Source organism: Callithrix jacchus, chromosome 3, assembly GCF_049354715.1.
Source record: "Callithrix jacchus isolate 240 chromosome 3, calJac240_pri, whole genome shotgun sequence".
In the NCBI taxonomy this organism is placed as follows: Eukaryota; Metazoa; Chordata; class Mammalia; order Primates; family Cebidae; genus Callithrix; species Callithrix jacchus.
In genome coordinates, this window is record NC_133504.1 from 159,142,838 (window position 1) to 159,158,600 (window position 15,763).

General features: G+C 33.3%; 1 long non-coding RNA gene across 1 annotated transcript in view; it reads left to right on the top strand.

The window, feature by feature from the left end:
- Positions 1–434: 434 nt before the first annotated feature.
- Positions 435–15,763, top strand: part of LOC118152099 (uncharacterized) — a 43,245-nt gene continuing 27,916 nt past the window's right edge. The window contains exons 1-2 of the long non-coding RNA XR_004740448.3: positions 435–629; positions 1,238–1,344. This is a non-coding gene — a long non-coding RNA (uncharacterized LOC118152099). The remainder of the gene's footprint in view (positions 630–1,237; positions 1,345–15,763) is intronic.

The window sequence follows — 15,763 nt, forward strand, 5'->3', positions numbered from 1 at the left end:
TTTCAATGGCAAACTCACTGTACATTCAGGGCCCCTTTCCTCATTCTTCGGGCTCAGTGAGGCTAAGAACCTCTTCTGAATAGGGAGCTGAGTATGCGCCCGGGTTGCATCCATATATGACTTTCAAGTTTTCAAAAACTTAACTACTAATAATCCACTGTTGATTAGAAGCTTTACCAATAACATGGACAGCCAATTAACACATTTCATGTTTTATGTATTCAACACTGTATTCTTACAATAAAGGAATCCAGAAAACCAAAAATGCTGCTAAGAAAATCAAAGAAAGAAAAAATATCCTTACTGTCTTTTAAGTGGAAGGGAATCATCATAAAGGTTTCCATCATAATAGACTTCCTGTTCACTAGGTTGAGGTGAATGAGGAAGAGTAGTGGTTGGTCTTATAGTTTTAGGGTGGAAGAGACAGAAGAAAATCTGATTATGAAGTGGGCCTGCATAGCTTAAACCTCAAGGCTCAATTGTAGTTGTTTTTGTTGACTAATAATCTTCCTGTATTCACTGTGGGTTTTATGCAGAAGTCATGGTGGAGTTTTATTTGACACTCATTTTTATCAGGTACAACAACTGCAGCACTTGATGGATAAATGAGAACACATGGACACAGGGAGGTGAGCATTACACACTGGGGTCTGTCAGGGGGAAATAGAGGAGGGACAGTGCCGGGTATGGAGCTGGGGAGAGACAGCATGGGGAGAAATGCCAGATATAGGTGGTGGGGAGGAAGGCAGCAAATCACACTGCCATGTGTGTACCTATGCAACAATCTGCATGCTATTCACATGTACCCCAAAACCTAAAATGCAATAAAAAAATGATGGATCAGATAAATAATCAACTTTTCAATTTGATCTAGCACAATCAATTCATCTACTATAAAATTACAATTTGACATAATATATTTACAATTATCTAGTATAAAAATGAAGCTTCAGAAGACTTACATAACATATAGATCTTGAAAATTCATTTCCCTTTTATTAGCATAATTGGGAATTCAAATAATAATTGATTTTGAAGACCTCTATTCTCCAGTTTAATCATTTTATTTCCCAATATTTTAAATAAGGCAGTACTTTTGTTTTATGGTCATTTATGCATGTAGATAATTGGAGGAATTTATGAAGGTTAATCAAATAACCTTTAATGTTAACGTAATCCAAGATACTTGGTTTCCTTAACTCTCACAGTAGGTATCACCATCTGGCTTTTTCATCAGTTAGGTGCTCTCCTCACATATGTTACTGGAACAAAAGAAAGGACTCTGATTCTGGAAAATATGCTCTTACTCATTCTCTGTGAACTGGGCCTGTTCAACATTGGAAGGTAAGTAAACAGCTATATTAGTTGACTTAATAATTTTATATTAGTTATTAAAATCTAAACTTCCCAAAACAATCATTTACACTTTCCCTAGCCTTAGAGCATTATAACACATGCTAAAATTCTAAATATTTTCTTTTTAATGTGACATGACAATAGCAATTGCAAAACTACTTAAACCATCACTTTCCTTTTGAACCATATCTTGATTAATTTTCTGAAAAACCCAGAAAAAAGCAAGTATATGAAGTTCAAAGTTACAATTTGACATAATATATTTTATATATATATTTATTTTATATATATATATATTTTATATATATATATATAAATTAAATATATATATAAATATATATATATATAAATAAATATATATATATATTTATATAAATATATATATATATAAATAAATATATATATATATATTTATATAAATAAATATATATATATATTTATATAAATATATATATTTTATATATATATATATTTATTTATATATATATATATATTTACATACTTTCCTGACTAAGTATGTAACAATGAGATATTGAGAAAGGTAAGTATGGATTGAGAATTTATTATTTTTTATGATTGATGCTAGAAAATGTATTCTATGCTTTCTGGCATATGGCTCAAAATTTAAATTGTTTACCTCTAGGTTTGAAATACTGTTTATATCAATTTAATATTGTGAATGTTCATTTGGTTGATTTTGATAAAAACTGTTTTTAAATGATAGCATTTAAAATATACTACATATTTTACATCAATTCCCCTAATTATTGGCTTAATTATTGAAAAATTATTTAATTTTTTAAATTAAATTTTAGACTAGCAATAACTTCTTTTTCTTTTTCTTTTTTTTTTTTTTGGCAGAAAGAATCTCTGACATAGAAATAAGATTAGCTTCTCTGCCATGGTAACCCCACTGCTGACTTCCAAACTATGGGAAATTATTTTTCACAAAGAAAAAATCCTTAATTACTAACCAATAATTTAATCCTGAAGCCAAGAACAGGAAGTCAGGCTTTGGCTCTTAGCAATGTTCCTTAACATCATTGGGAATATTATGGTGAGGTCTGTATTTTCCTTTTTTTCCTTTTTTTTTTTTTTTTCAGGAAAGAAATAGTAATTATTTTAGACAAAATGATCAGGGAAATCCTCTCTGTAGAGTTTTTTTTTTTCTTTTTTTTTAATAGAGACAGAAAGTAGGGTAGTGGTTGCCAGGGGCTGAGGGAGGCAGAAATCGGGAAGTGTTTTTTTTTTTTTCTTTTGAAAGGAGAAAAGGAAAGAAAGAAAAAAAGGAGTAAAGGAGAGGAAGACAGAGGAAGAAAAAGAGGGAGAGAGAATGGGAATATTGCTTTATTCTAAAAATGGGTATTAATAATGGCCAATCAATATTTTGTGTATTTAAAGTGGAGAATGTATATTTTGTGTATTTAAAGTGGAGAGCTCTATAAATATTTATTAAGTTTACTTGTTCTGGATCTGAGTTCAAGTCCTAGATGTACTTATTAATTTTCTGTCTCATTGAGTCTAAATCTCTTTATGGGTCTTATGTATCTGGGTGTTAGGATTATTAGGTCTTATTGTTGCATTGATCCTTTTACCACTATATCGTTGTTGCTTTGAAATCTATTTTATCAGATGTGATAATTGCAACTCCTGCTTTTTATTTATTTATTTATTTATTTTTGCTCTCCATTTGGTTGGTAAAGCTTTTCCCATCCCTTTGAGTCTTTGTGTATCTTTGGATGCGAAATGGGTCTGGATGTAGCATGCCGTTGGGTTTTGGCTATATCTTTTGATTGGGGGATTTTGTCAATTTAAATTTAGGGTTAATGCCATTTGATTTTAACTGGCTATTTTATCCATTCGTTGAGGTAAATTCTTCTTTATGTTGATGCTCTTTACTTCTTGGTATGTTTTTAGAAAGGCTAATACTGGTTGTTCCTTTCTATGTATAATGCTTCTTTCAGAAGCTCTTATAACGGCGGCCTGGTGGTAATAATATCTCTGAGTACTTGCTTGTTCATAAAAAAATTTATTTTTCCTTTAATTGTGAAGCTTAGTTTGGCAGGATATGAAATTCTGGGCTGAAAGTTCTGTTCTTTAAGGATGTTGAATATCGGCCCCCACTCTCTTCTGGCTTGTAGGGTTTCTGGTGAGATATCTGCTGTAAGTCTAATAGGCTTCCCTTTTGGGGTAACCTGACCTTTCTCTCTAGCTGCCCTTAGTATTTTCTCCTTTGTGTTAACCCTGGTGAATCTAATGATTATGTGCCTTGGGGTTGCTCTTCTTGAGGAATATCTTTGTGGTGTTCTCTGTATTACCTGGGGTTGAGAATTGTCCTGCTTTGCTAGATTGGGAAAGTTTTCCTGAATAATATCCTGAATAGTATTTTCCAACTTGGATTCATTCTCTCCGTCACATTCAGGTACATGTATCAAACGTAACTTAGGTCTTTTCACATAGTCCCATATTTCTTGGAGACTTTGCTCATTCCTTTTTATCCTTTTTTCACTATTCTTGTCTTCTCGTTTTATTTCATTAAGTTGGTCTTCGACCTCTGATATCCTATCTTCTGCTTGATCAATTCAGCTATTCAAACTTGTGCATATTTCGCTAAGTTCTCCTGTTGTGTTTTTCAACTCCATTAGTTAGTTTATATTCCTCTCTATATTCTCTATTCTTGTTAGCATTTCGTCAAACCTTTTTTCAACGTTCTTAGTTTCTTTACATTGGGTTAGAACAAGTTATTTTAACTCCCAGAAGTTTCTTATCATCCACCTTCTGAAGCCTACTTCTGTTAATGGAACACAGTCGTTCTCCATCGAGGCTTGTTCTGTTGCTGATGAGGAACTGTAATCCCCTGTAGAGGAAGAGGGGTATTCTCAGCCTTTTTAGGCTGGTTTCTTCCCTTTGAAGGAAACCGTCTGTTGTCTTTACCGCCTTTCTAATTAGGTTTCTGAGTGGAAGTCCAGTTTATTGATTCCCAGTGCTGGAATCCAAGCAACCCACTGCACCGGCCAAAACAGCAGCGATAAGACTGATGGTGCTCTTCTGTCCGGGAATCTCCAGTCTTCCTTCTTAAGTCCGTAATAAGTGTCTCTGCCTTCCTGGAGCTCCAAACATCGGTCAGAAGGGGAACCAGTCCCGTTTACTCTGCATGAAGAGCTACCTCATCGAGGTGCCAGCAAAACCACTGTGCCGGCCACAAGAGTCACGCCAGCCACAAGAGTCGCACTGGCGACCCGTGTGGCTCCTCCACTGGGAATCTTCTGGTCTGTGAGCGATAAAAATTTGTCTGAAAGTGTGGCGTCCTCTCATTCTCTGCACTTTCACTGGGAGCTACAATCCTGAGCTGTTATCGATCAACCATCTTGGATCTGCTCTTTTTTTTTTTTTTGAACAGAAGCAATGTAAATGTTTTAATACAAACAATCCCATAGCATTTATTGACATCTATGATAACATAAGGGTAATCAAATCAATATGAATAAATGTTCACACTGGACAAAAGACATCTAAAAACAATGTATCCTTCTCAACAATTTCTCACTTCATGGATCATTTCTAGTTGGAGACACTTTGTAGCAGAGTAATATTATCTCCTTTTAGCATGATCCGACCCAGCTGTTTCCTTGACTTTGTTTTAAACTTCTGCCAAATTTATTTAATTTTTTAAAATTAAATTTTAGGCTAGCAATAACTTCTGCCAAATTCTATATAAAGTTTTCAATTAGAAAATGAATTTATGAGAGGTGAAAATTATTATTTTAATTTTATAGACTCAAATTAACTATCTTGATACTTTTTTAAGTATTAAGTACTTTTCATTCAATATGTTTAAACTTTAAATATCTGCTTTCCAGAGCATTGAGAAATACATTGAAAATATATTGGAAAAAATCATTATAAATGACTTTATATAACTATATATTTGAGAAGATTTAAAAAACATATGGTATTATATAACATACATATTATAGGGCATTTTCTATCTAAATTACATTCACTTAACTGTTAGCTTTCAGGCCAAAAGCTTGTAGTTAAATTTATTACTTATATGGTATGGGGTAGTACTTAGTCTCTGGTAAATAAATATGAATGAAGCATTAATCCTGATCTCTAGGTTTTCACAGGCTCTAGTAGTAAGTGCATTGTTAAATTTTATATTATGTTTTTGGCTATTATCAAAGGCCTAATGAAGAAATATGCAGATCAGGCTATTTAAATTTTTTTCTGGAGATTTGTCTTAAGAATTGTTACTAATTTTCTTTTAGTTTATGTTATTTATAGTACAAAATCTTGTTAGAATGTGTCATCAGAAAAATTGCAATTTTCTAAATATGTTGCTTTTTACCCCCTATTTTATGCTTAGACCTATATTTTGTTTCCATTTGTTCTGTGGCTTCAAGGAATTTAAAAAGTAATCCTGAGATTCAATTTGTAAATGAGTTAGCTTGTTTTTCTAAATCAGTATAACATATATTTCTTTAATTTTCTTGTTCCAGTATCTTAATTTGAGCTTTTGCCAGAAATACTTTTGGGAAGTAAATAAATAAATATATAGCATGTGATAGTTCAGTTGGCTACAGAAAGCTACTTTACTTAAATATCATACAATGGAAAAATTTGTCTAGAATAATAGAACTAACATACATTCATACTTAGTGAGCACTTGCAATGTCTCAGGTATGGTTAAATATGACATAATGCCTTATCTCTAGGAGCTATTAGCCAAATAAAAGAGAATGAAAAATAGTATAGAGCTAATATTACTGGCACAATGTATCTATTTAAGAATAGAGGGGAAAGGCCTCCCTGAGGTGTTCCTGCCTCTGCTGCACTGTGAATGGTAGTAGAAGTTAGCTTCATGAGGAAGAATAGAACTGTGTCTTAAGAAGTAAGAATAAGATTTCCAAGGGAAGGAATCCGTGGAAATAAAAGTGGTAAATAAAGTGCTTCCGAATAATTGAACCAAATTAGCATTTGAAGGAAGGACAGTGCCTGAAGAGATAAAGAAATTTAAATAAACAATTATACATGTATATAGAAGACCAAGCCAAATGTTACAGTACCAGAAATCAAAGATAACATTTGAGAGGGGAAACCTTAACCCTCGTATTGTATACTTGATGTTATCTGCATGCATTTATTGACCCCAAAAACCTTTGTCTAAGTAGCATCTTGCAAAAAATGTAAATTACGGCATTACATTTATGAGTTGCTCCTTACCAAAAATTTCTGTTAAAAAATTCTTTCAGTAACTCACCTGATGTTCACATAGTGATAATAGGAGTTGCTATGAATAAAATGCCAAATATCTGGATCTCTTATACTCTGTGACATGCTGTTCTATTTTATAATAATGTTGCTATATTAAAAGCAACTTAAAAAATCTCAGTATCTTTCAACAACAAACCTTGATTTCTTGCTCATAAATCTTTAGGTCAGTTGCAGTGTTTTGGACAGACCATGTGGGACATAGGCTGTGCTCATGGTGAATCACAGGCCTTTAAGAGTTGAAGGCAACACCCAAGCATATGTAAATTCTCTATTTGAACATGAGATACGTCACTTCCATGACATTTCTTTAGCCAAAGCAAGCTGTGTATGCAACATTGACAGAGATATAAAATATATTTTTCAACAAAGCAAAACAATGCCAGTATAAATATTTGCTGAAAATTAAAAGATTGTATAATACTGACTTTGAATCTAAAAATCTGTAAATTTCAAGGAAACAATAACATGCAGCAAGATTTTAATGTATTGCATACAGGCTGTTCACATACAACATTAAGGTAAAAAGACAACTCGGAAGTATGCTGGAAAATGACAGATCAACTAAAATTCCTAGGGGCTGAAATGAACACCTAGCTTCCAATTTCTATTCCTTGGAAGAAGATGCTTATAGATGAACCGTAAAGAGAAAAATATTAAACTGTGTTATATTAGGCTGTCCAGAAACCATTCTAAAATAATTATGGAGAAACAGAGCACTGAGGGTAAATGGAAACAAACATGGGAAGATAGAAAGAAGTCACCATATGCTTAAGACAGGAAGGCTCCTTCATCTGCTTTAAAACTGTTCATGTACCTCATTGGGAGGCAAAGCCTTTCTAGTGAGTAGTAAAAGCAGATATTGCTCAAACACTGCTTTGACTTTTAGAGAAAAGTGCTGGCTACTTGTTGAATAATGAAGGAATATACATGTTTATATAAAAGTTTTCCAGAGAATCAGAATGAATTGAACGTATGCAGAGATATAAAAAGGAATTTATTATTGAAATTGGCTCATGCAATTATGGATGCTGTAAAGTCCTACGACATGCTTTCTGCAAGCTGGAGAATCAGGAAAGCTGGTGTTGTAATTCTGTCTGAGTCTTAAGGCCTGACAATGAGGGGAGCTAATGTGTAACTCTTAGTCCCAGGCTGAAGGTCTAAGAACCAGGAACTCCAATGTTTAAGGTCAGGTGAAGATGAATGTCCCAGTTCAAGAAAAGTGCAAATGTGCTCCTCCCCTGCCTTTTTGTTCTATCTGGACCCACAGTTAATTAGATAATGCACACTCTCATTAGTGATAGTAGATATTCTTTCATATTCTCCTGATTTAAATGCTGATCTCTTTCAGAAACACCTTCACAGGCACACCCAGAAATAATGATTTAGCAGATATCTGGACATCCCTTAACCCTGTCACATCGACACATAAAATAAACCATCACAATGTTAGTCAATTCTAATTTGATAATTACAGATTTGTGCCTTATATAGATTACCTATCTCCAGTTCACTAGTTGGAATAAACTAATGTTTCTGCTGGAATGTTTTTTATACACACACACACACACACACACACATATATTTGTATATAACTGTTTTCATTTTTCAGACATTTTGAAAACTACTTTTGCTAGGGTATGAGTGACAAACAGAAAGCTGTACATATTCAATGTATATACCTGGATGAGTATATGGATAAGTGTACATCTGACAAATCATCACCACTATCACTCAAACTCCAGACAAATTTTTAAAATAGATACTATTCATAGCCAAATATATCCATGTACAATCTATAATAATTATATTTGTGAATAATTAGGAATATTTTCTAAAGTATTTCCCAAAGAATCCAATAAAAAAAATCACCAGTTTAAATCAGCAATTCTATATATAGCATTACAACACCCTAATATATATTGATCGATGAACAGTTGTAGAACTGTAAATATCTTGCCAGCAATTACATAAATGAAGTTATTTTACCAATGGTGAAATGTGTGAACAATTTGACTATAACTCTCATAATATATCTTTTAAATTACTAGTTAAGGGACCATAATAAGAGCTCTTATGTAGAATACTGGTTCTACACAATTTCTAGGTATTTATTCTTCCATGAGGCATTTTAAGCCCCATAAGCCAATTTCTCTATCTATGAAATAGCTAAAATGTTAGCAGTTGGCTATGTAAGATTCTTAGAAAAATTAACCGTGACAGATTATGGCAAGTGCTTACCAAAAAGCTTAGCAGATAAGTACTTAAAAATAATTTTGAGGGTAAAGGTAAATGATATGGGTTGGCTGTGTGTCCCTACCCAAATCTCATTTCCGCCATGGTAAGACGTGTTTGCTTCCCTTTCACCTTCCTCCTGATGCCTGGCAGTCATGCTTCCTGTTAAGCCTGCAGAACTGTGAATCAATTAAACCTCTTTTCATCATAAATTACCCACTCTCAAGTAAAAAACTCATAGCAGTGTGAGAGCAGACTAATACAGTAAACATAAAATATAATTTAAAAACAGTTGATCTACAAAGGTGACATAAGCATTTTAAAAGGGTATTTCCTAAATGTCCCACAGCAAAACCTTCATTCACAGCCCCTACTTCTACAATTTCACAACAGTCTATTGTTTGACCAAGATTTTTTCTCTCATAACTTTCTAAAATGAAATAGTTTTGTTAGTTTCTATGCACTTGTCTTTAAGTAACTTCAACTATATTTGTAACATCATTTTTTATATTTATGTTGGGTATTTCCTCTTCTACCTGGCTTTATTGAAGTATCATTGACCCCAAAAATATATATATTTAAAGAGTAAAACTTGATATTTTGTTATACATTGTAAAATAATTACCATAATTGAGCTCTTTAAAATATCTATCACCTCACATCTTTATCATTTTTATCTTTATTTTCTGTTTTTGTTTTTTTTGTTTTTGGTGAGAACATTTGAGATGTATACTCTCAATAAATTTCAAGTATATGATGGTGTTGTTAACTATAGTCACATTGCTGTGCATTAGATCCCCAGAAATTATTCATCTTGCATAACTGAAACTTTGCATCCCTTGGCCAACATCTTCCCCTGTCTCCCTCCTACAAAGACTCTGACAACCACCAGTATAGTCTTTGCTTACATGTATTCGACTATTTTGGATTCCACACATAAATGAAATCATGCAATATTTATATTTCAGTGTCTGGCTCATTTCACTTACTGTCACAAAGGCACAAAGGCCAAGATTTTATAACATTTTAAGGTTAAAAAATTATTTTATCATGAATATAATATATATAATGAATAAAATATATATATTATGAATATTATATATATATACACAATCATTTGCCATATAAAGACATTTCTGCCATGGCAGTCCCCATATATGACAGTGGTCCCATAGGATTAAAAAATCATATATTTATTTTATCTTTTCTATGTTTACATATGTTTAGGTACACAAATAGCATCGTGATATTGCTTACAATATTCAGTATAGCAACATGTCGAACAGGTCTTTAGCCCAGGAGTAATAGGTTCAACCATATAGTCTATGTACATAGTAGGCTATACCGACTAGACTGTTTAAGCATGCTCTATGGTGTTTGGACAATAAAATTTCTTAATGATGCATTTCTCAGAAAGTATTCTTGTTGTTAAGCAAAATGTGACTATATTATTATTAGAATTAGTAGCTAGTATATCAACATCATCATTACTGGTTAATTTGAACTTCATTTTTTAAAGAAATTTTGACATTTTTATATAAAATATTTAATTTTGCAAAAAATAGTAAATGGTCTTTTTTTCTGAAAATATTTTTATTTTTATGTATGTAAACAATATGTCATTTTCATCTCTAACTTATAATTTGGCCTCCTCATCTTTTTAAATTTATTTAAATGTTTTGTTTTTTTAATTTTAGACATAAAACACTTAAAGTTATAGAGGCTTAGGGAGAGAGCAGTTACTTTCTTTTCCATATAGACTTTTGGTAGTGATTACTCCACTATTGGCAATGGAGATTATACCATCACAAAGGGCTAACTCCCTATATGTAATAACACCATCATTCTCTATGTTTGAGGCAAAAGGAATTCTTAAGCACTAAACATAATACCCACTTTCCCAACAGGAAGGTAAAGTTTCAAAGCTTCTCATTAAAGCCATTTCCTGAAAATTATACATAGGCTGCCTTATCTTACTGTCCAACCACAGCTGTTAGAGAGGTCAAGACATAACACAATCCCTGTTGAAGTGGCAAAATAATGTACCCAACTGAAAGTAATTGCTCTATTGTTTAAGAAGAATGGTGAATGTAAACAACTAGATGATATAGGAGTAAAGAAGGAAATACTTAGACAGATAGCAAGGGCATGGGACTCCTTAGTAAGGCTTTTCTTTTTAATGAAAAGCAGACCCAAATTATTTTCTAGAAAAGGGCAGCCTGCAAGATGGGAGCTTGCGTGGGCGAATGCTAGCAGGAACTAAGGCCTAGACATTTTCAAGATGGTGGCTCTGTCTTCCCTTTTCTTTGTCAGCCACATGTTCAGTAAGAAGCAGGCAAAATAGCACCTATCAACTGGAAAGCCCATTTGCATCATAAGACTAGGGTGGGGCAACCAGCTTTCCCCAAGCACTATATCGACATCATGCCTCATACAACCAATCAGTGAGCCCTATGTAAAGGAGACACTGCCTTCTCTAGCCTGCCTACAAGATCTGCTAAGAATTGATTTACTGCCTCACACTTTTTCAGACATTTCTATCACTTGGAAGAAGCTGCTTTCCTCCCTTCTTTTTTCTATTAAACTTTCCACTCTTTTACTCACCCACATGTGTCCCTGTCCTGAATTCTTTCTAACCATGACAAATAACCAGAGTATACACTCCAGACAGTGTAGCCACTTCATAGAGAGTACACAACAACTAACCAGTTGTTTGGGAACTACTAGCAGTTTTTCCAAAATCACCTGTAAGGTTTGTTTAGGCATTTTTAAATTTTTTATGTTCTAGCTGATGAATTTGTTAATCTTTATTGATGTATTTCTGCATTTTCTGTAAGAGACATTGGACCTCTGAGCTGAAAACCTACAAAGAGACTGGGGACCTATATTCAATGTTTTTAAAGAAAAAGATCTGCCAAAAATTTTGTATCTAGCCAAACTAAGCCTAAGCAAAGGAAAAATAAGATTATTTTCAATTAAGCAAATATTGAGAGAGTATGTTACCACCAGACCTGCCTTACAAGCAACTTTAAAGGAGTACTAAATATAGAAAGGGAAACCACTCTCAGCTAATACAAAAAAAACAAAAACAAAAAAAAAAACCACTTAAATATATAGACCAGTCATACAATAAAGTAACAACACAAACAAGTCAGCTAGCAACACAATGACAGTATCAAATCCACACACATCAATGTGGATTTTGAATGGAATAAAATGTAAGTGGAATAAAATCCCTAGTAAAAAGGCACAGAATAACAAGCTGGATAAAATAGCAAGACCTAAAAGTATTCTGCCTGCAATTTAAGCTCTTTGGGAGGATTGCTTGAGGTCAAGAGTTCAAGACCAGCTTGGGCACCATAGTGAGGTCCTGTCTCTACAGAAATAAAAAATAAAATTGTCTGGGTATAGTGGCATGGAATGATAGTAGCAGCTACCTGTGAGGCCAAGGAAGGAAGATTGCTTGAGCTCAAGAACTTGAGGCTGCAGTGACCCATAATCACACCACTGCATTCCAGTATGTGACACAGAGCAACACCAGCAAGATCCTGTCTCTAAAAAATAAAATAAAGAAAAAATATCTGTATATACATACATTCTTCTCATTACCACATTAGAAAATGCAAAAAAAAAGAAAACATATAAAATATACTTTTGGACTACAGCCCAATAAAATAGAAGTCAACACCAAGAAGATTGCTCAAAACCATGCAATTGCATGGAAATTAAACATAATTGTGACTGACCTTTTGGTAAATAATGAAATTAAGACAGAAATCAATAATTTCTTTGACGCTAATGACACCAAATTACAATATACCAGAAACTCTTGGAGGCAGCTAAGACAGTGTTAAGGGGGAAACTCATAACACTAAATGTCCACATTAAAAAAATAGAAAGACATCAAATTAACAACCTAATGTAACAACAGAAAGAATTAAAGAAGCAAGATCAAATCAATAGTCAACTAGCAGAAGACTAAAAATAACCAAAATCTGAGCTGAACTGAGAGAAACTGAGACCAAAAAAAAAAAAAACTATTAAAAAAAATCAATGACTCCAGGAGTTGGTTTGTGAAAAAAATTAATAAGCAAAATAGGCCACTAGCTAGAATAATGAAGAAGGAAAGAGAGAAGATCCAGGTAAATACAATTAGAAATGAAAGGGATATTACCACTGACCATATAAAAATAGTACTAACCCTTGGAAACTACTAGGAACAACTCTATAAACATAAACTAGATAACGTAAAAGAGATGGATACATTCCTACATGCATATGCTATGCCAAAACTGAACAAGGAAAAAGCTAATTCACTGAACAGATTAATAATGGGTCTTCTTTAAAATTTTGATTTTGGCTTTTAATTTTTTTCTCTTTCTAAAAATTTTATAACAAATCAATTAGGACTAGGCTTTACTCTGGCATAGAGTTTTTCTTTTTATTTGTACTATTTTATTATTTTTATTTAAAATAGATAAGTACCTTTAATCTTTCCATAAAATCCAAATATTTCTTAGGATAGTAGGCTAGTTCTAATAAGTTTCTGAGTACAACTTTAGTTGTCAGGAGGGGCAGAAAGAAAGGAAAGGAGCATGGGCTTGCATGTAAGCTCCCCACCATAACATTGTTCACTTATACTCATTCCCCAGCATATAGCTTTTTCTTTGAATGTATTAAACATATTAATAATATGGTAGTAGAAAATAATAGGCAGGTGTGGTGTGGTGGCTCGTGCTTGTAATCCCAGTTACTCAGGAGGCTGAAGCAGGAGAATTTCTTGAACGTGAGAGGTGGAGGGTGCAGTGAGCTGAGATGGCACCACTGCACTCCATCCAGGACAACAGAGCAAAACTCCACATAAAAAAAAAAAGAAAATAATGAATTATGAAACTGTTTATGATGACATCTTTATATTTCTGTCTGTGATCTATCTATCTATCTATCTATCTATCTATCTATCTATCTATCTACCTATCTATCTATCTATCTATCTATTGTCTATCATCTGTTTTGGGTTGAATTGTGTTCCCCAAAAAATTATGTTGAATCCTTAACTCTCAACACCTCAAAATGTGATAGTATTTGGAAATAGAATTATTACAAATGTAAACAGTTAATATGAGGTCCTATTGGAGTTAGGTAGGATCTTAATCAAATAAGGACATCAGTCATTATTCTCACAAAAAGAGAGATACACAGAGAGAACGCTGTGTGATAGCAGAAGCAGAGATTGGAGTGACACATCTGCAAGTCAACAAATACCAAAGATTGACAGCCACCAATAGAAGGTAGAAAGAAACAAGAACAACTTCTACCCAGAGTCTCAAAGGAAGCATGACCCTGCTGACACCTTGATTTCAGACATCTAACTTCCAGAACTCAAACAGAATAAATGTTTGTTTTAAGCTACCTAGCCCTGAGCTCTTTCTATGGCAGCCTTAGGAAATTAATTACTTCCATCTGTATATCCATCTATTCACCTACCTATTTATAATCATCATTATCTATATATCTAGACACAAAGTTCAGTTTCCCCAGGGGCAGATTTTGATAAGAAGTTTAATCTGAAGGTAACTTCTTAGGAAGTGTTCCTAGAAAGCAACAAAAGTCTGGTAAACTAGGACACGAATAGAAGTGGAACAAATAAAGGACAATACAAAGCAGTGTCTTTCAGAAGGTAGAGTTGCCCCAGTCCCAGAGAGGAAACTTAGTAGTTCACAGCCAGAATCAAAAGGAGTGTCTGTACCACTTCAATTGGTTAGTCATTGTTTAAGGCCTGTGGAGGGAGAGAGAAGGGTGATCACAAATTCCCAGGAAATGTTATCTCTGTACAAAAGTCCAAAGGGTGTTCTATCAGACTCAGGCCAACCTCCAACAAAGAGAAACAGGTGCTAGTTGTTGGAGTGAAAACACGGAGTCAAGTGTGACTAAAATGATGAAAGCAGCAGGGAGACACAGCTAGAGCGCTGACAGTAAATACAATAGACATTTAGGTAATCTCTAAAAAAACGATCACAATGTTTATTTCAGAATGATTATATTTATCCAAATGGCTGACCTTTATATTTATCCAGATTTAAGTCCATTGCTGATTTTCAAAAATAAATGTGAATTGCTTTTGTTCTTAATTAGAAACGACTTTCTAGGAAAAAGATTACAAAGTATTCTAGATGCTCTTCTATCCTGACTTACTATGCGTCTACTTTGCCGTGAAACTCAGCCTTTGAATGATTATAAGTGAACCAGTTTGGTGCCTACAACCTAACATTCTGATCACAGAAAAAAAAGAATAAAAGAATCTCACAATAAAAAGTGTTCTTTGTGGCATTACTTTTTTAACACACTTTAAATGTGTTTCCTCCAGTGTGATTTGCTAAAGCAGACTCTCTAGAAATCTCTCTCCTAAAATCTCTAGAGTCTCTGAAACATCACTTCTTTAAAATCCATTTTTTATAAATAGAGGGTTATTTGGTGATTCTATGCTAATTACTAGAAGAAAACTAGAACCAACATAAATATATCTAGCAAAAGAACCCAGCACTCATTTGCATATGACAATGTTAATACTGTTTTTGAAGACATTTATATGTGTGTGTCATTATTGCATATACATATATTTTTCTTTAGTTGTAAACAATAAAATGATTATCTTCTAAAAATTTTACTATTACACGTTTTCTCCTGTTACAGTGCACCAGATGTGTAGGAGTGAGAGAAAAAGCAGAAAAAAAATTGATATCAACCATATGTCTCACAAGCACTCAGTGAGAATAAATCTTAAGTCAACAAACCTTTCTCGGGTGACATTCACATATTTAAAATTTGATCTTTAGCCACCTTTTTAAAAAATCATTGAAACAACCACTAAAACCTTTTCTTCTGAAATCTTACCAAA